Here is a 25,776-nt window from a genome sequence, read left to right on the forward strand (position 1 = left end):
TCATCTCATAGAGTAGCAAAATCAGCAGCAGCAGAGGGCAGCAAACCTGTGCATGACAAAGGAAAGAGAAAGGTTTCCAACAATGCAGAGGCAGAGAAAAGTTGCAAGTTCAAAGTAGACCCACTTGTATTGAGAGAATCTTTGGAAATTGAGGCAAAGAAGCAACAATGCAATATAAGGATTGCACAAAGATAGAGGGAGAAGCATAAACTTGAGGAGGCAGAGAAAAAGTTGCAGAAGATGAAGCAACAACTAAGGGAATAACAAGAGCTGCGCATAAGAGAGAAGGAAGCACAATAGGAACAAGAACATCAGGAAGCGAAGTGTGCACATTGATGAAACTAAGCAAATATAGGTTATTGATTCATCAGAACAACTGACAGATAGCAAACATGGTGAGGAGTCACAGGAGCATGATTTTTCTCAGGAGATTGAACAGATGTTGGAGTAGACGGACATAAATGGGGTTCAGCCAGAGCAAGATCAAGATATAGACCTCATTCCCAAATACCTAGAGGTCACTCCATTAGCTTCACTATATCTGGGAACAAAGCAAGTCCCAAGTGATTAAGGAGACACTGAAATCCTTGAGGACAATCTGGAAGATGATGTGCACAACATATCCTTTAATGAGTCACAACACAGAGTTGTACATCGCGCAAAGTGCCCACTCTAGATGTCCATGTATCTCCTGTGCATTTTCAAGAATGAGTGATCGTGTCTAATGTATGTAAACATCTAGTTGCATTGTCCGATGCTACAAAGGCATATGCTAAAGCCACCCGCTCAAGTGTGAGGTTCTTGATAGCTGAGAACAAGCGCGTGGCTAAGGAGTTGCAAGTGGCCAAGCAAAGAGAAGAGAAAACCACAACATCTGCTAGAGCAGAGTTGAAGAAAGTGATACTTGATGAAGTAGCGTCTCTTGACACAATCATGCAGAATCTATACTTCAGGTTCATCATGTGCATAAGTCAATTATCCATCTTAATGGTTGGCAGTGGCACTATGCTAGGAGAGTACGCATCTTGACAGACATACACACTACTGTCAATCACATGCAGATATGGACAATGAGGTACAAGGGAGCCCCCTTGTAATTGTCAAAGATGATGTAGCTAAGGGTAGTGGAGTTGAAGGCACGCATCCAAAGTCAGATCTAGAACTATGAGGAACTCCCATAGCTCATCACCAGCTTACAGAATTCACATGCACGAGTGTTCAGGAGCATGGATTTCATTGTGTGCACACATACAATCCCATCCATTGAAACACTCACCGAGGCGAAATCAAAGAACCAATTCCAACTGGAGCTAGACATGTACGTCGAGTATTTGATGCGCATAGCCACCAATGTAGATTTGCAGATGAGAGAAAACACTATGCACCAGTATGTCTCTCATATGGCTGCACTCAAGACCATGATGCACATGCTATATGACAAGTTGGACAGAGGTGCCAAATCAGTGTACCCGGATGCAACAGAGGCAAGAGTTCGCTTTCAGAAGGATGTCACCATGGAGTACACGAACACCATAGTAGACTACCAAGCTTGGCATCATTTCACCACCATCGATCACCAAGAGGATGTCAATGAGTTAGTCTTCCCACAGTTGTCCAAGTCTTAGTGATGTCTTGTATGGCTTACTCAAGCCCATTTTGTCTCACATTGGTACATGTGCAAATTGTATTGTAAACATGTTGTAAAGTGAAAGACCAAGTGTCAATAGTAGAATGTAACTAGTTATGTGTAAGTTGAAAAGTCATGAGGGTAGCTCAAGAGTCACAAAGGGGAATGTCAAGGGTCACTCCACCCTTTGCTCTATATATAACCTCATAACTCATTGTATGAGCTTTTGGGAGCCAAGCTTCCAATAGGTATAACTTAGGGAAAGCTTGGAGTGTATTGTAATGAGCCTTGGCTTCTCCATAGTGCAGAGTGAGTACATCGCTTTGGAGGAGTAGGCGGTAGTGACTGTAACATTCCACTTTGGGGCTAGTGGTTGTCATGGTTGTATGTATGATTGGATCTTTCACTCTTTTAATATAACAAATCCAACGTGTTTCATGCATATAATGTTATTGTAGTTTGACTATTCTAGTTACTCTAATGATGTATGTAGTTGTAATTTACGCATGTATGTATGGACTATTCCATATGTGTTTGTATGAATCTTATCGAAGTGTGTTGTTGGTATAAATCATCACTTTGGATTGTCGACTATTCTGCTTTCCATCTCGTGATGTCTTTCAGCGAATGTGTTCCCTTTCAAGTTGTGTGCTATCACAGGCTTCTAAGGGGTGCACTCTTCTCCCCTTCTATGTGTCAAAGCCTTTCATGCACCTTCCCTAACTTCCTACAAGGTCACACCCTTGCTTCCAACAAGGACATCATACTTACCTCTGCATGCAATCGCAGTCAAGGTGATACCTTACTACCCACTGTTGGGACTACTACTCCAAATGGTCTGAGGTCTAGTTGGGACTTCTTAATGGGGAGATCCCCCGACATGTTTGTGAGTCCAGCACTGTCAACACAAGGATATATTACACAAACTTTTGGTTCTGACAGATGGGGAGGGCATGTAAAGGAGCAAGAAGGGAGGGCCAGCAGAAGAGAAGGAAGGGGCACATGAAAAGAGCAAAAATCAAGAATTGTTGATTGTGATGGATGGGGAGGTCATGTAATGGAGAAATAAGTGAGGGCAGACAAAACAATAGGATGATGCAAATGGAACAAGAGTAGAAGACACGAAGGTTTGATTGTGACGGATGGAAAGGGTGTGTAAAGGAGCAAGAAGAGAGGACCAACAAAAGAGCAGGTTGGCCCAAATGAAACAGGGGTAGAAAACATAAACATTTGATTGTGACAAACGGGGAGGGCACGTAAAAAGAGCTGTTGGAATAATGTAGAAATGGTATGTCCAATAGAGTTGATGAGTTGTATTCTCGTAGTTAGTGTTTGAGTCTATATGCCACGAGTTGTGTCTTTGTAGTCTATGTAAGTGAGTTGTAGCTGAGTCATACACTCTACTTTTCCAGTTGTTATGTTGATTGAGTCTAGTGATCCCATCATTATATAATGGGACATATTGTGATGTATTTGCAAGGAGTTAGTATGCAAGCTTAGGTCTGAATTAATAATATGTTCTATTGTGTTAAATCTCTTTTTTTCTAATATGGTATCAGAGCTTATGGTGTGGAGTTGAGAACCAGAGAGGGAGATATAGTGAGACCTCAAATCTGAGAGCAAGAAGGCCCAGATCTGTGAGGACTGTGAGATTGAGGGTTGTGAGATCTTGTTGTTACGTGGCTGCTCTCCATTTTTTTTATATCGTTGGCTGAGATCGTAGTCAGATCTATGACTGATGTTGTCCATTGCTGTGGATCTTGCTTGTGGTTGTGATTCAACCTGACCAGTGTGTTTAATCGCTGATTGGGAGAGGGTTCCAGTCTATTCGATAGTGGACCCTGTGGAGGAGAGAACCACCTTAGAGATATTGCTTCGCTGTTCAATTCAGGAGAGCGCAAATCATAGTGCACTGATTGTTTTCTAGCGTTGAAAGAGGACCCGTCTCTGTGCTAGATTCAAGACTTGGATGTGCACTTGAGTTTGGGGCTCCGGGGGTTCCATTTCCAGATTGGTGAATATTCAGAGATTTGGATAGGTCGTGTGAGGTATTCTCAGTCCCCGCTGCCCCTTGCCACGGGTTTCATAGAGTAGACCAATTCAAGGCCAATTGCTGAATGCATTTGGGAAGTCACCAAATGCAAAGGTTTTACAAGATCAGAGTTGTGTGTGTGGGAGTGGTGGCATAAAACTACTTTTGTATTTCTGTGGGTGTTGTTGCAGGTTAATTTGCAAAATAGTAAGTGCATTGGAGGTTCTGCATTACAATTCACGTGGAAGTGAATATTTTATGCATTACAATTCACGTGAAAGTGAATATTTATTCACCACTATTCTTACCTCAGTGTTGCTCAAAGGTATTATTTCATTTTTAAAGGAAGCCAATCCAAATGTTCCAAGTTGCTTTTATGGACTAAAATTGAGTTTTTTTTGTGCGCATGGGTTAAAGGAGACATAAGGAGTTAATTTTGTGAGAATTTTTGGGGTGAAGAGAGTTAAAAAAAATTATTATAAAAAGTGTTGGGTATATTTTGGTGGAAGTATTTCTATGAGGTAAATTAAAATAAAAAAGGTGTATTTGATTAAAAAAGGGTGAAGAGCAGTAAAGGGGAAGCCTGGTGGAGCAAAACTATTTGGGTATTGTAGATGTGGTAAAATTTATGTGTATGATCCGGCAATATCGTGTAAATCAGAGTTGTGGAAGTGTGGTGAAAAAGTGCAAATAATTGATTGGTGAGTTGCCCATGAATTTGTAGCTGATTATGGGCAAAGAAAATGTAAAAGTGAAAAGGAGCATGCATATCAGTCGTGGGTCACCTAAGGAGAATTAAACAGTTTTAAAGAGAACTGAAGCAATTGAGGCGAAAGAATCAAAGGGAAGAAGTTGCAGAAAAAATTGGAATGTTTCCAGCAAAAGAACCTATACATGAGGATCAAAATGTAGAATTGGGCCAAATCAATGAAGAATTTGAAGAAACTAATGCAATATTGAAATGATTAATGCCAGTTTTGCCATCTTTCTCAGGTAAAAATTTTGAGCTCTGGGAAATTAAAATGGAGGGTCTACTTGGTTCAGTAGATTTATGGAATTTGTTCAAGAAACTTCTATAAATTTTCAAGATAAGAGTAGAGGTGCAGTAGCATTGTTTCTTATTATATCAGCACTGGACAATAATATCTTGTCTAGTATTTTGCATGAATATGGTGAAATACATAATGCAAAAATATTTTGGGATATTCTTGAAATGAAGTACAATATGCAATGGGGTGAGAAAGCTTACAAAGATGAAGGCAAAGCTTTACTAGTAGATCTATAGAAAAATTCTGAGATTGTTGAGAGAAAAATTTTGGAGGACTTAGTAGCAACAGATGAGTTGAAGAAAGTGAATAGCCTCTTTGAAGTAGAGGTGGTGAATTCAACAACTATGGTTACTAATTGTTACACAGTAATTTGTCACCATCCCTGTTACTCCTCTTGTCGTACCTTGGAGGACCCATCCCAGGAGTTATAAGAAGTGACAAAGTCTAAAAACACTTGCATTATGTTCCCCTGAGCATGTACTCCAAGTTCCCTGAAGACATCTTCTGCTGATTACCCCTGGAAAGTGATCTTTTTCCATTGGCGCTAGTTCACAGTATTATACCCGCGCCAATGATGAAAATCCTCAAAAGAGGGCGCGACCATTGGCGCCCTGTCTTAGAGCAACAGTCGCGCCAACCAAATTTAGTCATGCTTTTTGCCTTAATGCACGTCCGACTGTTGTTTCCTTCATTACATGGAGCTTTTCTGAGGATAAAAAGTCAGTCTTTTGTCGAGCTTTATCCATCTTTATGGCTTTTGAAGCTTTTCATGGATTTTTCCCATTCACAGAAGTGTGTCCTTGTACATCGAACCCTTCTACCACCTTCAACTATAAAAGCTTGTCATTGTTCATTAAGACAAGCTAGTTTGTGATGGAGTTTGTGAGACTTCTAGAGTAAGAGTGCTGTAGTTATTGAGTTGTCAGAGTCATGCTAGAGAGGTTATGCTGCCGAGATTCTGAGAGAGGGAGAATGCTGCTGCAGGAAGTATAGTTGCTCGCCCAGTCAAAGGGAAAGTTCACAGCGTCGGAACTTGGTTGTAATTTTTCCTTTATATTATTAATAAATGAGCGACTGCTGTTATAGTTCCAATCTCGCTATTTATCATAGTAACGTGATTTATTTCCTTTCCGACTGAAGTATACTTGTTATTATCAGTGAATTGTATGCTTGTATCTATTTCTTCATTTGCATGTGCAGGGGTTCACTTATAAGGATCGTGAGGACTGTGACGTGTCGGAACGAGGGAGCGGGGATACGAACTCAACTGCTTCAACCATAGCGTGGACTACAGGTTGGTCCCTTCAATTCACTCTTAATATATAAGTAGGAACTTGCGCGGCAGCGCGGATTGTTTGTGGCTAGATCTATATTAGACTAGTGGGATCGCCTCTGTCCGCAGAGGGGATTTACCTCACCAACAAATTGGCGACTCCGCTGGGGAGTCGTTCCGTGTCTTGCATGTCAGTCGTTCTATGCCTTGCATGTCAGTCTTTCTCGCTTGTCATAAACTTTCTGGGTCGATTCTGAGATTTCTACTTGCTGTGTGAATCTTCTGGTCATTATCAGTCAGACCCTAGGCTGTCCTATTTACTTCCTGTTTCAGTCAACTCGCCTGGCGCGGTTTTTCTTCTCACAGTCGCGCCAGTTGGCGCAGGTTGCTCCACAGACACCCGCGCCAATTCCCTCTTAGCGCGAGTTGCAGGTTCACAGTCGCGCCAACCCTGTGAATTTTGCCTGTTTAGTACTTGACAGCCCTTCAAACTCTGCTTTTCATATCTTTTCCTGCTTCTGGGAGTGTGCTGGACCTTAGTGTGGCTTTGCATGTCGATTATCGAGTCAGTTGGTCATTTGTTTCCCGCGCACATCTGGTAGTTGTTGGAATTTGATATCCTATATTTTCGAGTGAGTTACCTCTATCTTGCTTGGATCTTACTTGACTTGATTGAACGTCTTCGTGTTCCTTTGCTTGACAGTTCGTCTTCTTGTTTCTGAATCGGTTCTGTGTCCATTGACTAAGTTGTGTTTGTGTTTGTGGATATCTCCTAAAAAGTTTGTTTACATGCATCATGCCATTTTGAAAAAAAAATCAAAAAACAAAAGAGCTTTTTGCATTATTAAAATCAAAAAACAAAAGAGCTTTTTGCATTATTAGTTTGCATTATTAGTTTGCATTATTAGTTAGCTTTTCTTATTGTTTATCGCTTTTGAAAAAGGAAAAAGAAAAACTTTTATTTCCCGTTAGTAGCTGCATTAGGATCTGTGGTGCTTGTTTGATAATCATTTTGTTTGAAAAAGATCTCTACTCTTCTGTACGTAGGATTCATCGAACAAAACGGTATAATTACAGCATATAGATTGCATTTAGGAACTTTGGAGAGACCACATACGGTAGGACCAGAAACAGAGACATAATTAAAGATAAACTTTAAAATGAACTCAATGAACATAACAACACATTGGAACCTAACGCAAACATTCTAGAGGTCTAGGCTAGAGACGTGTTCCGGCGTCGTTAAACCTGGTAGCTTACCATCGAGTGGTTGGGTGATTCCTCCATGGTGAAACGATAAGTGCCAACACGGACTGTGCTCCCACGTACCGTCGAGTATATAGGGAGACCCCAATAGGAATAAAGCCTTTATCCCTAGGAAGCCGTGTCAGCCGCCCTACGATTCGCAATGCACTGAACACAGCATTCGGGAAGATTGACCGCCCGTACCCTAAAAAGTATTCTGCGGTTTTGCGAAGAGTTTGGCACACCCTCTGCCTAGAATTCCAGAGCAGTCACTTTTGATCCTTTTCAGACTCCTTAAACGAAAAGGTGCCTGTGAGCTTCTTGTCACTTCGTGCTCATTAAACATTCGAAGGAGACTAGAGTCATCTTTTCGCCCTTTTCTCGACTCTTAAAAAGTGAAAAGGACAAGTTTAAGTCAGTGTCTTAAAATTTATTTGACCACGATTACATAACCCGGTTAAAGGTTTACTTGCGTCAGTCTAAGTAAGGTTTGGTCTCATTGGATTCTCTAGGATTTTGTGCAATCCCATCCTGGCGGAATTACCAATCTCGTCTCCCGAGATACCAGCTCAGAATAAAACTCTCCCTATTGTTTTGAGTATACAACCACTTAGTTCTCGCGCCCCTGACGACGCGAATTACCAATTCTATTCCAACCCCGTTTGGGAATCTTCTCAAGACGATATCCCTTTCTGGGAATATCCTCCTTCTCGAGAACCGTCTCCTCCCAATATGGAGAATCCATCCCCTACTACAACTGACGAATCCGGCGTGCCAGGGGAAGAGGTTCCCACCACAATTGAGTCTACGCCTGTTAGTGGAACTTCTGTGGGACTACCTCCTGGCTATAGAGCATTGCATAATGTTCTATCATCTCCTTTTCCTACTTCTGTTTGGTCGACACCCATTTTTTCCAATACGGAGCCATTGACCCCAACAGTGTCTGCGGCTTCGTCAACTCCTATTTTCGGTCGACCTTCTACCTCCTTGTTCGTAGGTTTTGATCCTACATTAAATGTCCCACTTGAAGGGCAATATGATCAGTATCCCCTTGGGACTTGGACAGGTCAACCGGCTATAGCGGTTTCAGTTCCACTGTCCATAGAGTGGGGTTCCCCCTTTTTCCACGGTAGTCAAGCGTCATATGTGCCACCCGAACAACCGCCTCAGCAAAACCTTCAAGAGCGGTCCTTCCAAGGGAACCCTTTTGCTACTACTGGTCATTTTTCCACCTCTCTGGTGCAGCCTACTGGCAATCTAGGCCAACCTTCCACTCAACAAGCTCAACCTGGTATCCAGCAAGGCCCTCATACTGGACAAATTGGTCAGGTATTTGTTAACCCAAATCAACCCAACATCCAGTATACCCAAGCTTCTGGGCAAACTACCCAATCATTTGGTCAGCCTACTGTCCAGTACGCTCAATCTTCCGAGCAAGTCGGTCCGCCTCAAACACAGTCGGGCCAACCACTTGCCCAGCCCACTCAGTCGTCTGGTATGTTAGGACAACCTTCTGCCGCACATCAGCAGATAGGCCAACCTCAGTATCAGCAAAGTTATCCTTCTATTCAGATAACCCAACCTTCGGGACAGCCTACCGGCACTGCTCAAACCGGTCCTTGGTCCCAAGCGGGACCCCACAATCCATCTGGTCTTCAAATGCAGGTTGGAGCGCAGCCCCAAACATTTTATCAAACTCAACCTGGCTCTCAAGCTCAGTTTGGGGTCCCGCCACCGTATGGCTATCAACAACCTCAAGGACAACCTCCGTTTACCCCCTATCAGAATTATCAACAGCCTTATAGTGCGTCTACAGCATCTGTTGGTAATCCATATGCTGGGGGGCAAAACACAAACCCCTACGGCCAATACCCCATGGGGCCAAATCCGTCGGGACAAAGCCCATCGGGGCAACCGCCACCTGGTTGGAACCCAGGTGTTCCATCCTACCAACCGCCCCAAATGCCTTTCAACCCTCAATTACCATTCTTAGCAACCTTAGAATTACCAGATGTGTCCAAACTAACTAATGATCCTATTCTTCATAATCCTTATTGGCCTCCGGTTCCAACCAAAATTCCTGGTGACTCTCCAAAATTTGAGGGTAAAGCTAATGAGGATCCACAAGCTCATGTCATGACCTACCATCTCTGGTGTTCATCCAATTCATGGCTTGATGATTCAATTCGGCTCCGTCTGTTTCAAAGGACCCTCACTGGTTCTGCCGCTAAGTGGTATATTGAGCTTAATCGCGGTTCCTTTCAGGATTTCAACTCGTTAGCCATGGCATTCCTCACTCATTTCCAGTTGCCCGTTCGTTATGAAACGGGCACACACCTTCTTACTTCCCTTAGGCAGACAACGGCCACGCACATCTCCGATCACGTCCACGAATGGAGAAGGCGTAAACGCATGATAAAATTTTGGATTCCTGACCAACTTCTTACGGATTGGTTTACGACTTCATTTGTTCCTCCAATAGCCCGGGACATCGCTATGGGAGCATGTGTTACTGAAGAACAAGCTATTGTGAGGGCTCAGTATCTTGATTTGGTTTATTCTCAGTCAGGTACGCTATATGATTATTTGCCTGACGCACCTAGACCAGGAACATCCAAAGCCCCGCCAACACCTACCGTTGATGGCATTATTGGATCTGTTACCTCGTCTTCTAAGAAAAATTCCGCAAACCATGGGAAGCAGAAGTCAAATACTCCGATGGAAAACACTTCTCAGGTAACGCCTACTCCTAAAAACACTTCCGAGGTCAATGTCGTTCAATCCGCCACGACCGACACTGCCTCGAAAGCAAAGAAGAAAGGGAAAGGGAGAAACAAGCCAGAACAACCTAAACAGGAACCCCCTAAAACCCAACCCAAAGAGAGTGCCAAGCGCAAACCCAAGTATCCTTGTTTTATCTGTGAAGAGGATCACTACACCAAAGATTGCCCCCGACGATCCGAGGTTAGTCGTTTGTTGAAAGGTACTCCGGGGGTCCCTGCGGTGCTTAAAGAACCCTTCCCCTGACAGCAGACTCAAATGGTTGCTAATCCCTCTCAACCTCCCTCTTCCTTCGGTTCCCAAGTGTTCATGGCAGGAACAATACCTGTTCATATCAGTACTCAGACGAAGGATTATCCGTCTGCTGGGAAAGAGCCTGAGGCTCCCCCCGTTGCTCCTCCGTTCAGCTCAAGCCCTCTCCATATCGAGCGACCTAGTGCTGAAGCGCCTCCTCCTCGACCCCCTCCGAAAGGGGTACTCCGGAAATCCGCTTACAACCCAAACGCTCGTGCTGCTCAACACTACAATATCGTTGAAGATTTAGCCCAGACTCCATCGGCTATGTCTGCTTTAGAAGTTCTCCAGAGTTTCCCTTCTCAGAGGAAGTCCTTCCTATCCGCCATCGGCGGTATAGACCCGGCGGATTCGGATTTAATTACGTTTGACTTAGAACGCCATACACAGAGACTGCCTCACCAAATTGCATTCCTTATACAGGTTATCGTTGAAAAGAAAACTATTCATCGTACAGTCATTGATGAAGGTGCTTCGACTTGCATCATGTCTGTTGCCTGTTGGAAAGCAATTGGATCTCCCACATTGAGTCAGTCTCCTACTACCTTGGAAGCTTTTGATGGGCGGGCATCCCGTCCTTATGGTATACTCTCACGTTTACCCATTTCTTTGGAAGGGAAAACGGTCGAGATGGAGGTTGAAGTCGTTGATGCTACTTTAACCTACAACCTCCTTCTAGGCCGCAGCTGGATATATGCGATGCAAGCTGTCGCTTCATCTTTCTTTCGTATTCTTCGTTTCCCTCACCAAGGGAAGATTGTCACTGTGGACCAGCTATCTTTTTTCGCTTCCTCTTCTGAAGGAACCATTCCTTTTGTGGAGCATACCTCCAAGTCAACTCAAAGTCTGGGACACGGGCTTTTCAAAGATCCCGCCCTCATGGGTATTTTTCCAGCCCCACCTCCCAATGTCGCTTCCGTCAATACGATTTCTACTTGCTATGATTCATGGATTCTTCCTCCCATCGACCAAGTGGATTCTTGGGGCGACCAGATGCCATTGAGTCCTGCTGAGCTCAGCTACGTTGAAATCGTAGCCGCATCCACTCAGTCCTCTGACCTTGCCCTCTTGAGCAAGACTTTCCATACATCTACCCCACTCTTAGGGCTTGTGGACCAAACTTTTCCGGATTCTTTAAACGGAATATTTTCTTCCGACGAAGCTATTGTCGAGACTATGTCTCTGGAAGGACCTCCTTGGCATGATACTCACCATCGTTCTTCGCTTCTCTCTGTCCCTCATATGCAGAGACTTGCTCCTTGTTTTCCATCTCCAATCCTTCAGCCGCCTGTTCAAATTTATCAAGCATCGTCTGAGGGAAACATGGCAAACATTACTAAAACCCAACCCGTCGACATCTCTGTCAAAGGATTGTCGAACACATTCACATTGGGGTCACCTGTACTCCAGAGGAGATTCGACTTTATACACGTCTTTTTCGCGAATTTCGTGATGTTTTTGCTTGGTCCTATGAAGAAATGCCTGGCATTGATCCTAGCATAGTGGTGCATGAAATTATCACCTACCCTAATGCTAAGCCTGTTCGTCAACGTTTACGCCCCGTACACCCCCGAAAGGCTGCCGCGATCAAGGCCGAGTGTTATAGACATTTTTGTGCCTTACAGCATGAAGCATGAAATGTCCATAATCAAAGGGATCCAAAGTCCCTAAACATGTTGTTCTTACCCCTAGAGGAACAAGGTCAGCAAACCACAGCACTTCCTATCAGTTCTCCACCTGAAAACGCTCAAAAACAAGGCAATTCTGGATCATGTCAACTGCTACACTGGCTACCTGCACTGAATGTCAACTGCTACACTGGCTACCTGCACTGAATGTCAACTGCTACACTGGCTACCTGCGCTGAATGTCAACTCCAACACTAGCTACCTGCGCTGAACGTGTTTGGACAAGTGGCAGGCTCATTTCTCAAGGTGTCAATGCCCAGGAAGCTTCCAAAATGACACTTGGATCAGGGAATTCGCCCAGTGATGAGTAAGAGGTTCTTAAACTCCAAGTGGAAGCAAGGATCTCCAAGTGGACTCAAGAACTGAAGTATAACTGAAGTGGGAGAGGACACTAGTCAGCTTGAAGCCAGCCTCAAGCTGACTCATCCTTTCTCCAAATCTCCTATATATAGAGCTCTTCTATGAGGTCTAAGGAGGCTGGAATTTTGTGCAAAGCAAGGAAGTGCTGTTGGTTTACAGTTAGAGCTATTGGGTGATTGCTTTTATAGAGGTGAAGAGGAGATTTCTTGCTGCTAGGGAGGTGCTGCTGGATTGGAGCCATTGATGGTTGTAACCTTCTCAGAACCTTTTACTTCTATCAATAAAGCTTTGAATGTTCTCCTATATACTTGTATTGCATTGATGTATTGTATTTACTTGTATATCTGATTCACTCTAATCCATGCATCAGTTATGAGTACATGTTTCTTGTAGTTTCCATCTCTTGTTTGTGCAGGATCTTTGTGTAGCTGGGCCGGCAAGGGAACAAGGAGCTGGGAGCAAGGGACGAAGAGAGAAGACAAGATCGACAAAAGCGAAGGATATCGGTTGGTCAATCTTTTCTTCCTTCTCTGTACTTTCATAAAGGAAAATATCAAAGCTTTACTTTCGGTTGTTGCTAAGGAACTATCACCCTTAGAGTCGGGATAGGATCATTCCGAGTCGGATACTTATCCTGAAAGACAAACTGGCGACTCCGCTGGGGAGCTAGTATCTTGTTGGTTTATTGTGTTTCTTGCTATTCATCTCATAAACAAGGAGAGCACCAAATCGAACTGCAATTGAGTCCTTCAATTCCAAAGTAGAGGGCAGCTGCTCTGGCTCAGTTTCTGAGCAAGTTTATGATTTGAAGAGCTGATCCACAAGGACTCTTGTGCTCTTTGTGATAGCTTTTCATCCTCTTGATCATCCCTTAGCTAGTACTTGACCTATAGCTTTTTATTTCAGCAAAAACAGTGAATTTTTGAGCTTTTTATGGCCCAGAAACCCTTGTAAACGCAACTCTCGTGTCCCAGTGCAGGCTGCCCAAAGGCAGTCTGCATTTCAGCGCAGGTACTCCCTTCGGGAACTGCGCTGAAAGTCAGTTTGATAGACCAGAGCCTGCGCTGGACCAGTTAGGCTATGTCTTCCTGAGGTTTCCCACTGAGTCTTGGCCCTGTTTTCACTGTTGTTTTGCTGCTGATTGCATGTCATTTGTACTTGCTGTAAACCAACTTTCCTTGACATTATTCCGCCTCAGTTGTGTGATGAAACTGTGATTGTTCTTTCAGTATTTCTTGTTTCAGTTACAGTTTCCCATTGTGAAAAGCAAACCTGTATAGCTGTGGCCTCTTAGATCTTTAACTGTAAAAGTGTCGTCGTGATCTTAAGAGCTAGTTTTATTACTGTTCATGGCTGTTTGAGTTTGTTTGTTTTTCATTTTGTAGTTTGAATCTATACATTTCTAGTGTCTAAACAAGTCGATCTTAAGGTGTCTTTTGATTTTGGACAAGCTTGTTTACTTTCGCTTGAAATTAGATTCAAAGTTATACAACAGTTTCCTTTTTGTCTTACATCAACATTAAGGATAAAGAAAAGAAATATCTGCATTGTGCATGTGCATTATTGACAGTTTGCATGAGATTTAGGAGAAAGTGCATTAGTTTGTGCTGTATGATCTGTGTGAAAAGATATGTCTTTCTTTTCCCTCAGTAGTTAAGATTTTCATCAGTCAAAAAGATTTGAAAAAGCTTGCTTCTCATCTTAGGCTGCATTTAGGAATTTGTCATATACATCTCGTGGTGAACCTTGAAAGGCGAACTTTAAAAAGATGAACTTAAAATATACTGAATGAACCTAACAAAGCTTTGAAACATAACGCAAACACATAGAGGTCTAAGCTAGAGATGTGTTCCGGTGTCGTTAAACATAGTGACTGTCGATCTCGAAGAAGGTGGGTGATTCCTCCTGAGAGTCGGTGGCACTAATACGGACTTGTGCTCCCACGTACCGTCGAGTATATATTGGGAGACCCCTATAGGCATATATCCTTTATCCTTAGGAAGCCGTGTCGACTGCCCTACTGATCGCAATGCAGTGAACACAGCATTCACGAAGATTGACCACACGTACCGTAAAACGTATTCCGTGGTTTTGCGAAAGGTTTGGCACACCCTCTGACTAGATCTCCAGAGCAGTTTCTTTTGGCCTTTTTCAAACTCTATAACTGAAAAAAGTCCAACCGAGCATTTGTCACTTCGGGCTCGTTAATACATCGAAGGAGACTAGAGTCATCTTTAGCTTTTTCTCGACTCTTAAAAAAATGAAAAAGCAAGTTGTGTCTAAAGCGTCGTTAATAAATTCATTTTAAGCGGAATAATCATCACCTTTCCCTCGTTGATCTTCGAAGTTAGTCTACCACAAGTGTAAGTTCTTGTAGAATCGCGAGAAAATCTCTTGGATAGACTAGATATGTCTGAACAACCGTCGACATCCAGGACTGTGTCATCCGACACAGCAGCGGCAGAGCCTCCTGCTGCTATCCCAACAATGTTCGATGGTATACCATCTGTCCCGGCAAGTTATCAACAACAAGCCGGAGTCCCATCAGGGACGATGACATGGTTAGTTCCTATTTCTTCATCCGGATTATCATCTGGTATTTCTTATGTTGAAACTCAACAAATCAATCCAACGTGTCTTCAAAGGCCAATCTGCCCTTTAAGTACTGGATTGCCAACATATGGAGGACAGTATGCCTTTTCATTGTTCCCCCCTGGAGAACAACCATATGGGAGTTTACAATAAAATTCAGGTCAAACTGGAAATACATCCAGCGGATGGGTACCAATACTGCCTCAACAACCAAGAGTTGCATATTCAATGCAACCAGTCCACCCTGTGTCGAATGTTGCCACTATACCTAGTATGGTGATTGCGTCGCAAGTACAAGCGCTGCCTACTGTATGTCAACCCCAAGTTTCTCAGGTTGCCATACAACAGCCTCTTGTCTCGACATCTCAATCGCAACCTCAGGGCAGTGCCTCCTTATCTGGAGCGACTCAGGATCAAACAAGTACTGTGACTCCTCATCTTGGTCAATCATCTAGTATTGGGCATCAGCAAATGGTCCAACAACCAGAGCTGGTTCGAACTCAACAACCGCAATTCCAGCAATCATATCAAGGACCTGAGCAACAAGTCTTTGTAAGTAATGGGCAACCATACTATAATGGTTATGCCCATCAACCTTGTCAAAGTTGCCAACATTATGCTGGTATGCAAAGACCCACTGCTCAGGCGATTCCATCTTATCCTGGATATGCTTCACCTAACCTGAATCAACAGTTGCCCTTTGTAGCAACTCTAGAATTACCAGATCTAAACCGGCTGATGAATGATCCAATTGCTTATGCCCCTTGGTGGCCAGCGATTCCGCATAAACTTCCATCAGACATTCCTAAATTTAATGGAAATCCAGGTGAAGACCCGTCGAATCATGTGATGACATTCCATCTATGGTGTTCATCAAACACCCTGAATGATGATTCGATAAGACTTCGCCTTTTTCAAAGGACGTTAACGGGTCCAGCGGCAAAATGGTACATTGAATTGCCTAGAGCTTCGTTCGACAACTTCAGTGCCTTAGCTACAACCTTTTTAACCCATTTTCAATTACCGATAAGGTATGAAACGGGAACAGAACTCCTTACCAACTTCAAACAGACAACGACCACTCATATATCTGATCATATACATGAATGGCGACGTCGTCGTAGGATGGTAAAAACATATGTTCCCGATCAGCTATTAGCTGAATGGTTTATAAAGTCATTACTTCCGGCCATAACGGAAGATGTGGCCAAGGGGGGAGTCGTAACAGAAGAGCAAGTTATAGCTCGTGCGCAATATCTAGACTTGGTTTATACTCAGTCTGGCACGCTCTACGACAAAATACCTGACGCCCCTAGACCGGAATTCTCAATTCCTCCTCCTCCTAAATCAAACAATGACTCTCACACCGGCGAGAACGTGATTGGCAAGCACAAAATTTATAGTCAAAATGCAAATGAAAAACTTCTTACCTCAGAAGTAAATGCCATGTCGACCGACAAGGGCAAACAACTGAAGCAACCAGAGGGCAAGAAGAAAAAGACAGGAAGAAAAAGGAAACCCCCGGCAGGGTGTCATATATGCGATGAGGATCATTGGACGAAATATTGTCCACATATAGCTGAAGTTAAGAAACTCTTTAAGAGTTCAAAAACCCCAGCAGTATTGACTGATCCGTTTCCTAATCCAGGTCAAAATCTGGTTGCTAATCAAAATGCTTCAGGATCCCAAGTGCTTATGTTGTCTACCTCAAAGCAACAGAATAATGCTTTGACAAGGAATAAAGATTACGAGAATCCAAAGCTGTCGAACAACAAGGTTAATGAACGACCTAGTAGTTCAACAACAACTTTGGCTGAAGTTGTGCCACCCATCGTTCTTGAGCCAGTGATAAAGTCGCCAAAGGGAGTAGTACACAAATCGACATTTAATCCTCGTGCCAAAGAAGCACAGAATTATAATATAGTAAAGGACCTGGCCCAATCGCCGTCCACTATGTCGACACTTGAGGTACCACAAAATTACCCCTCCCAAGAGCAAGCTTTATTATCAGCAAAAGGTGGGATTGGCCCAATGGATTCCAATCTTGTGGCCTTTGATCATAAAGGATATGACCCGCAATTACCGGCTCAACTAACTTTCCTTATTCAAGTGAAAGCCCTTAACAAAACTGTTCATCGAACAATTATTGATGAGGGGGCATCTACATGTCTTATGTCGATGAGTTGCTGGAAAGATTTAGGCTCACCACCCTTGTCGAAATCGTCAATGACGTTAAAAGCATTTGATGGACGATCATACACTCCATACGGGATTTTGAGAAACTTGCAAGTAGAACTGGGGGGCAAAACAGTAGGAATTGATGTTGAAGTAATTGATGGAAACCTCGATTACAACATCCTACTTGGAAGACCATGGATCTATGCCATGGCCGCAGTTGTGTCGACCTACTTCAGAAAGATTGCATTCCCCTTCCAAGGAGGAATTACAATCGTCGACCAACGAACTTTTCTCCACAATAGTTCACAAGTTACAGGAAGCATTCCAATGATCCATGGAAGGAATCATTTGCTCCAAAATATCGGAGTAAGTCTCCTAAAAGACCCTGCCTTAATGGGTACTTTCGCCCTACCGCCTCCAAGTAATCTGGCGGGAGTGGCCACGGTGGAAACCTACAAAATGAAATCTAATCCAATCTTCTGGTTGGATTCGGAAGATTCCTAAATATTTTGTCGACATGGATCATTCCCGAGGACGGTTCTTATCTTGTGTCAACCTCGTTAAAAAATGAAAACAAGGACCCGAGGACGGTTCTTATCTTGTGTCAACCTCGTTAAAAAATGAAACAATCCCCTCTTCAAATCTCAAAAGTGAACCTTCATTCCAATCACCAAGTTGAATGCAATGAAGCTTGGGGGGCATGCACCTCGATTTGAAGACATTATGCTGGGGGCATGCAAACTTAATCGAGCAGTTTTAGCACATGGTTCATGCTCGTTAAAAAATAAACGCAAGATCCGAGCAGTTTTAACGCGGTCTTCATGCTCGTTAAAAAATAAATAAAAGCAGTGAGCAATGTTCCCTCCAGAGTTTAAGCTCATTTTTATCTAAAAAAAGAACCTATCCCGGTAAATAACCTTTTGAGATCGTAAATCCATCAGCCATAAAAGCCTTGGTCGTGTTTGTGCACCGTCACCTCCACTTTTCATTTGGCTGATCATTCACCTCCATTTGTGTGTTTACCTCTTTTAAGAAACAGCTGCAAAGAGTGATTTCACCTAGCCATCCTTGTGACACTGCCGTGATTGGAGAATTCCAACCTGTACCTGGAATCTGCTGCTATCCCTGTTTATCACTCGTTCCTCAAAAGACGAGTCTTCTTTGAGCTCTTTTCATCTGACTCGTAAAATATGAAAAGTTTGCCGAGTTTTGGCCTTCCAGCTCGTTAAACGACCGGAAGAGCTATCCCTCCTCTAGATTTTAATCTTTTTGGACCTGAGGGATTATTGCACAAAAAGATCGAGCGCTTGTCTTGTTCGGCTCGTTAAAAGTACTGAACACTCATCCCTTCTGTATTGTTTTATACTTTTTCGGACTTAAGGGATTAGATGACGAAAAAGGAATTTTGGAGTTAACTTTCTGTACCTTTTCAAACTCTCTAAAAATGAAAAGGACCGAGTTTTCCTTGTCGTTAGACTCGTTAAAATGATTAAATAGCGACAAACTTGTCTTTAGACGAGAACGAGTTTCCCTATCGCTAGGCTCGTTAAAACATAGCGATGGGCTTGCCCGAAGGGCAGGTTATAGAACAAGCATATGTTATCCTCCTCAAGCTTGACAAAAATAAAGAGGTACTGGTCAGAAATGACTGGGGAAAAATTGGGAGAACATCAAAGCTTAATGGTAGCAAGTCGCTCTTGAACATGACACTTTTCCTCCGTACCACATCGGGTTGGGTTGTTTCATTCACCGGTCTCATCGCCATGGTCTTCGCCAAACCATCCACATTTTGGGGTAATGCTACCGATCCATCGCATCAGTGTCGTTATATGTTCAAGAGAGGTCATTCTGAAAGTGTCAACCGTGTCCCATCCACTGCCATACATTATCCTTCATCCATTCATGATCGCCACCCTGAATCATATGTCACAGTTTGTTTTCACCTCCACTAAAATCATTAGCTCCGTTCCGTGTCATTGATGTGGGATTCATTAAGGCCCTCCTTTGACGGATCGCTTCTTGTCGACTTCAGCTCATTATCCAAGAAGTTGATCTAAGAACAACCCCATCAGTACTTTGAAGCTTGCATGCCTCAATGGCAAGTTTCTCACTTCCGGCGACAGGTATACATCAATGACCTTCGACCAGAAGATTTTGCGTGGCGTTCGACGCCAAGTCCTTTATTCACGCCACGTGAATTGTACTGCAGTACCTTGAGGGTCATTATCATTATCGGTGATTCCTCTCGCGCTTGTTAACGGTTTTCATCATTGACCGGTAATCAAGCGATGTCTTTCCATGTTCGACTTCAGTGCAATTCTCACATGGATCGACTTGTACTTAGAGTGAAGATCGAGCGAGTTTGAAGACCCCGGATCTAGTTTCATCCATCCGGGCTGCGAAATATATTCAGGAAATATAAAAACATTTGTCATGTACATCATTGCAGCAGATGATCATCCTATTCAAAGGATGATAATTTCAGCAGAGAATTATCAGTCTACCATCAGACGATCGTCTGTTCTATGTACCAAAATGTATTTATAAAGCTGAGCATGGGAATGCCCGCCTCAGCTAGATCATGAAAACAGAATGAAAAATAATGTATTGTATTGTATCGTATTACAGGGCACCTCTCAGCACTTGAATGAACTTCGGATCCTCTGGATAAAGCATTTCACCCGATAAACGACCTCATACTTTAGGGGGCAACTGTTATAGACATTTTTGTGCCTTACAACATGAAGCATGAAATGTCCATAATCAAAGGGATCCAAAGTCCCTAAACATGTTGTTCTTACCCCTAGAGGAACAAGGTCAGCAAACCACAGCACTTCCTATCAGTTCTCCACCTGAAAACGCTCAAAAACAAGGCAATTCTGGATCATGTCAACTGCTACACTGGCTACCTGCACTGAATGTCAACTGCTACACTGGCTACCTGCACTGAATGTCAACTGCTACACTGGCTACCTGCACTGAATGTCAACTCCAACACTAGCTACCTGCGCTGAACGTGTTTGGACAAGTGGCAGGCTCATTTCTCAAGGTGTCAATGCCCAGGAAGCTTCCAAAATGACACTTGGATCAGGGAATTCGCCCAGTGATGAGTAAGAGGTTCTTAAACTCCAAGTGGAAGCAAGGATCTCCAATTGGACTCAAGAACTGAAGTATAACTGAAGTGGGAGAGGACACTAGTCAGCTTGAAGCCAGCCTCAAGCTGACTCATCCTTTCTCCAAATCTCCTATATATAGAGCTCTTCTATGAGGTCTAAGGAGGCTGGAATTTTGTGCAAAGCAAGGAAGTGCTGTTGGTTTACAGTTAGAGCTATTGGGTGATTGCTTTTATAGAGGTGAAGAGGAGATTTCTTGCTACTGGGGAGGTGCTGCTGGATTGGAGCCATTGATGGTTGTAACCTTCTCAGAACCTTTTACTTCTATCAATAAAGCTTTGAATGTTCTCCTATATACTTGTATTGCATTGATGTATTGTATTTACTTGTATATCTGATTCACTCTAATCCATGCATCAGTTATGAGTACATGTTTCTTGTAGTTTCCATCTCTTGTTTGTGCAGGATCTTTGTGTAGCTGGGCCGGCAAGGGAACAAGGAGCTGGGAGCAAGGGACGAAGAGAGAAGACAAGATCGACAAAAGCGAAGGATATCGGTTGGTCAATCTTTTCTTCCTTCTCTGTACTTTCATAAAGGAAAATATCAAAGCTTTACTTTCGGTTGTTGCTAAGGAACTATCACCCTTAGAGTCGGGATAGGGTCATTCCGAGTCGGATACTTTTCCCCACAACACCGAGGTAGAGAAGCTTCTTAACGCTGGTTTTATTTATCCTATCCCCCTCATGGAATGGGTTTCTAACATTGTCCCCATCACAAAAAAACAGGGTACAATCCGCGTTTGTGTCGATTATCGTGATATTAATCGGGCCTGCCCTAAAGATAATTTCCCCACACCATTCATTGATCAAATTATTGATGAGTGCGCAGGAAGCAAAATGTATTCTTTTATGGACGGCTTTTCCGGTTACAATCAGATTAACATTTCCCCTGCTGATCAACACAAGACTGCCTTCATCTGTCCATGGGGTACTTTTGCCTATAAGAAACTCCCTTTCGGTCTAAAAAATGCCGGTGCTACCTTCCAACGTGCAATGGCCTATGCTTTTCATGACATACGACACATTGTGCAGCCATACGTGGATGATCTTCCCGCTCATTCAGAAAAGCGTCAGGACCACCCCGCTCACCTTCGCGAGATATTTCTTCGCTGTCGACACTACCGAATCAGGCTTAATCCTCACAAGTGTGTCTTCTGCGTAGAAGCGGGTCGACTTCTAGGATTTTTCGTCTCCCACGAGGGTATCCGACTGGATCCCCTTAAGGTCGAAGCCATTGTCAATCTTCCTCCCCCTGCTACTTTACATCAATTGCAGAGCCTGCAAGGTAAAGCGAATTTTCTACGTCGTTTCGTTCCGAACTATGCCGAGGTGGCTAAAGGTTTTACACAACTACTTAAACAAGGTGTCCCTTTTCATTGGGATGACATGGCCCAAGAATCTTTTGAACGACTCAAGGGTCTCCTTGTTTCTGCTCCTTTGCTTCACCCTCCAAACTATCATCGTGACTATACCCTATACTTAGCTACCGCTGATACTACTATCGGCATGGTTCTTGTCCAAACCGACGACGATAACACCGAGCACGTTATTTATTATCTCAGTAGAAACTTGTTAGACACAGAAGTTTGATATGCTTATGTTGAAAAGTTGGCATTAGCCGTCGTTTGTGCGGTCCAGCGTTTCCGTCACTATATTCTGCTACGCACTACTACTATGATCTCCGATTGCAACCCCATGACGTATATCTTGTCACGCCAGTTGCTAGGGGGCAAATACTCTAAGTGGATTGTCATCCTCCAAGAGTTTGACTTGGAATTCACTACTGCCAAGTCAAAGAAATCACTCGTTTTTGTCGAGTTAATTTGCTCGTTGCCCTCTTCTTCTCCACCTCCTCTTATAGAGGATCAAATTCCAGATGAAACTTTGTTCCTCATAAGCACCCTCGACCCCTGGTACGGTGATATTATTTTCTATCTGCAAACATCATCCTTTCGCCCGAATATGCCTAAAAAAAATCGGCGAAGGATTCGCCATCAATCTCAACCATATCGTATCATTGGGGATACATTGTATCGCCTCGGTGCAGACACCGTCCTCCGCCGTTGTCTAACTCATGAGGAAGCTGAGCGAGTCTTGAATGACTGCCACTCAGGTGCCTGTGGTAGTCACATGTCCGGGTATGCAACTGCCCAAAAAATCCTCCGTGCTGGCTACTTTTGGCCCTCTATCTTTAAGGATTGCATTCTGGCAGTCCGCTCATGTCATGAGTGCCAAGTATTCCAGCGGAAGACGCGCGCACCCCCCGTTCCTTTGCACCCTGTTATTCCCGCAGGCCCTTTTGCAAAGTGGGGCATCGATTATGTCACCTGTAACCCTCGCTCGGCCGGGGGGCATGGGTTTATCATCGTTGCTGTCGATTACTTCACTAAATGGGCCAAGGCGATGCCTACACTGACTGAAGACGGTCACACAGCGGCGCAATTTTTATTTAACCATGTTATTTCACGATTCGGCGTCCCGCAAGTCATCGTCACTGATCACGGGAAGCACTTCCGAAATCATATGATGACAGAACTAACAACCCAGCTAGGCCTAAAGCACGATAGTTCCACTCCGTACTACCCTCAGTCCAATGGCCAAGTTGAAGCGATCAATAAGATTTTGGTTACTATGCTTCAACGTACCGTTGGCATACATAAGTCGAACTGGCATTTGATGTTGTTTCCTGCTTTGTGGGCCTATCGGACCTCCGTAAAGGATGCCACGGGCTTCACTCCATTCCAACTAGTCTATGGACTGGAGGCTACCCTCCCAATTGAGTGTGAGATCCCTTCGTTAAAAATAGTGGTCAAGCTATTACCTAACACCACCCCCTTAGAAGAACGTCTTCTTTATCTAGAACGACTAGATGAGACTCGTCGCCTGGCCTCCCTGGCCATCGAAACACAAAAAAAACGAGTCAAATCTCACTTTGACCAAACTATACACCCACGTTCTTTTGTTGAAGGGGACTTAGTTTTGCTTTATGATCAGGGAAACGATAAGCTAGGTGCAGGAAAACTCGAATCTATGTGGCTAGGCCCTTACATTGTCAAGAAGGTTTTACAAAAAGGTGCCTACGAGCTAATTGATTATGAAGGGAACCCCCTTGCACGGCCCCGAAACGGGCTGTATTTGAAAAAGTACTATGCGTGATGCTGGTACATTTTATTTTGTATATACATATACTCTAGCTAGTGTGTATGTGTGTTAGTTATAATGTGTGTGATTGTCACTTATTGTGTTTTTCGTTTCTCGTGCAGATGTCTAATAGGCCTTATATTGGTTTCGCTGATGGTGCTTCCCGCAGTACTCGCAATTTGTCCTCTGCGGCATGGGTGATCTACGATCCCCATGGTGAACTAATGAATCTTCAAGGTGTCTGTTTGGGTCGTACCACTAATAATGTCGCCGAATACTGTGCCGTAATCGAGCTCCTTACTGAAGTGATTAACCTCGACATTCGGACGTTGGTGGTAAGCCTAGACTCTCAACTTGTTGTCCTCCAGCTCAATAGGTGTTATTCCGTCAGAGACCATCATATTCTAAGGTTGTACCTACGTGTAAGATTGTTAGAAAGGAATTTTGAGTTTATTACATATCAACACATTCCACAACAATTAAACACATTATCTGATGCATTGGCTAACCATGTATTAGATAGACATCTGCGTCATTTGTAATTAAAATATTATGTAAGAAAACACATGAAAACACAATAATAAACCATGAACATATGTATATATATATACGTGTGTGTCAAAATGTTTGCGCCCCGCGCATTACATAATCCAAAAAATAATACATGTCCAAAACTCATACAGCCGTCGACAACATGTCTCTCAAAAATATGCAAAAAGGAAACCTAGGCGTCTAACCACGGTGATGCTCGTGATAGCATGTCACCGCCCGTACCAAACGTCTCAACAGACGATGGACACGGGTAGATACTCCCACTGTATGCCTCTGGTACGCTCTAGGCACGTCTGCCAGTCTGCCATAATTTGGGATCCCTCGAGTAAGTGCCTCGAGGTTCTGTACTAGGTCGTCACCGTCACCCTCTGCCTGAGGGTCCGCTGCTGGTTGTACTCTCCATACGTTGTGAGGCAAGTCAGCTGGTCGCTCTCCACCGACATCTGCATACATACATATAGGTGCTGTAAGAAACAGACATGAATTATAAAAACTTGATTATGTAAAAATATTAAAACATGAAGAGTTCTTACCTAGCTCCTCATCCCAGTCTTCTCCCTCGGGTAGTGGGAGGTCTGGATCTCCAGTAAAATCAGTGCCCGCATAAGGCCAGTCCTCCACAACGATCATCTGGTGTTGGAGCCAAATGAAGAACTCGGGCCTCCAGGCCATCTGCTGGCCCCCACCTCCTCTGGGCATAAGTGGTGCCCATCGAGCCAACCTCGGCTCCCGTGGCACTGGATCTGCCACTATACCTCCTGGGATCCGGAATATCGGTAGCCGCTCCAGGAAAAATGATACTAAGATGGATCCATACCCAAACTGTTTGTTGCCATCACGCTTACACTTGGTAAGCTGCCTCTTAATGTTTGTTGTCACCGCCGCTGCCCAATCAAACAGTGTCGGTTGAAGACACTCAGTTGCTAGCAGCAAGAGATTCTTGCCAGCCTCATGAGGTGCCTGCAACCCAGCCGTCCGGGTGATAGTAAATAGTACCACTCGTAGCACCAAATCTGGGATAGTGGCTATATCTACCTTGGCAACATTTTGTCCAAATTGGGCCCCAGGACAAACTCTGGCCATTACCTCACCCATCCTTTCCCCGGAAGGCCTGCTGCCGGACAAGATGGGCCATGATCCCCGCCGTGATAATCCAGTGATAAAATAGACATCAGAGACATCCAACTCCAATGTCTGGTCCTTCAGGTGGAATACCTGATCCTCAATATCCCAAGCATCTACAATGAACCTTAGTAACTCGGGCTGTGCACGCAGATATGAGGTAAGGAAGAATTTTTTCAGGCCACAGTCTCGTAACGCATCCATGCATGCGTCGTCTTCCATGGCCATGGCATCTATGCCCTCGTGTTCTCTTTCTCTCCATTCTATGGACATTTTGACCACTACCTGCAACCAAAAACCAGAGATGTCATTAGTGGATCAATGAAGAAGCCAAATACTAAAGAAAATTACAAATCCAACGGTGAAAAGAGGGTGAAATTAGGGTTTGCGCGGTTGGCGTGACTGTTTGCAAAACAGTCGCACCAATGGCGCTTCTCCTTTAGAGAAAATTGCCCATTGGCGCGGACCCGTGGAGGATACTCGCGCCAATGGGCGCAGCCCTAATTTTTGCAATCCCCCTTACAGAGGATCATTCTATGGAAGGAAAGCTGAATAAATAGGATAAAAATGGAGCTAGAGATGAAGCCTCTTACCTATTTCAAACGGCGGCTCGAACGGTGTCCCGGATTGGTCGCAAGCAGCAGTTGAAATTCGCACCCAAAACCCTCCA

Source organism: Pinus tabuliformis, chromosome 1_2, assembly GCF_031772625.1.
Source record: "Pinus tabuliformis cultivar Carrire ecotype Pingquan chromosome 1_2, CPIR1, whole genome shotgun sequence".
NCBI classification, from domain to species: domain Eukaryota; kingdom Viridiplantae; phylum Streptophyta; class Pinopsida; order Pinales; family Pinaceae; genus Pinus; species Pinus tabuliformis.